General features: G+C 24.1%; 1 protein-coding gene across 1 annotated transcript in view; it reads right to left on the bottom strand.

The window, feature by feature from the left end:
• The window catches only part of LOC119593196 (85/88 kDa calcium-independent phospholipase A2-like), a gene marked incomplete at its 5' end in the record, with an annotated part of 46224 nt that overhangs the window by 18552 nt on the left and 27146 nt on the right, over nt 1–526 (bottom strand).

Below are 526 nucleotides of genomic sequence, written 5' to 3'. Positions count from 1 at the left end.
AATTTTACTGAAAATGAGCTAAAATTGAAGAGCTAATTTGAATTTTCCTGAATGATATATATTTATTTTCTTTCAAAAATAAATTTAAGAAAATACAAAGGATTTGAATTCATTGCCACTTCATAAATAGCTCATGATACAGCAAAACATAATTTGGGCAAAAAATCAGTAATATATATATAATTTTTACTCTTATTCATAAAATGTTCAACCCCATTTTTAAAATTTCATGCCAATAATTATAATATACTGACAGTGATCCAAAATAACTGAGCTAATGTATCTTGAGTTCTTGCAAAATGATTACTGAAAAATCCAAAATTATGGAGCTAATCTGAATTAGATTTTCTTTTCAAACAATACCTCTAAGAGAACACAAAGGGTTTTCATTATCTTTTCATAAATAGCTAATGCTATAGCAAAAAAAAATCATTAGAAGATATCAGCAAAATATATATTTTTCATTCATGTTGACAAATACTATATAATTATTCAAACTTTGAACTTCATAATTTGACTTCTTTGA

Source organism: Penaeus monodon, chromosome 31, assembly GCF_015228065.2.
Source record: "Penaeus monodon isolate SGIC_2016 chromosome 31, NSTDA_Pmon_1, whole genome shotgun sequence".
NCBI classification, from domain to species: Eukaryota; Metazoa; Arthropoda; class Malacostraca; order Decapoda; family Penaeidae; genus Penaeus; species Penaeus monodon.
This window is presented reverse-complemented; position numbering and strand designations above follow the sequence as displayed.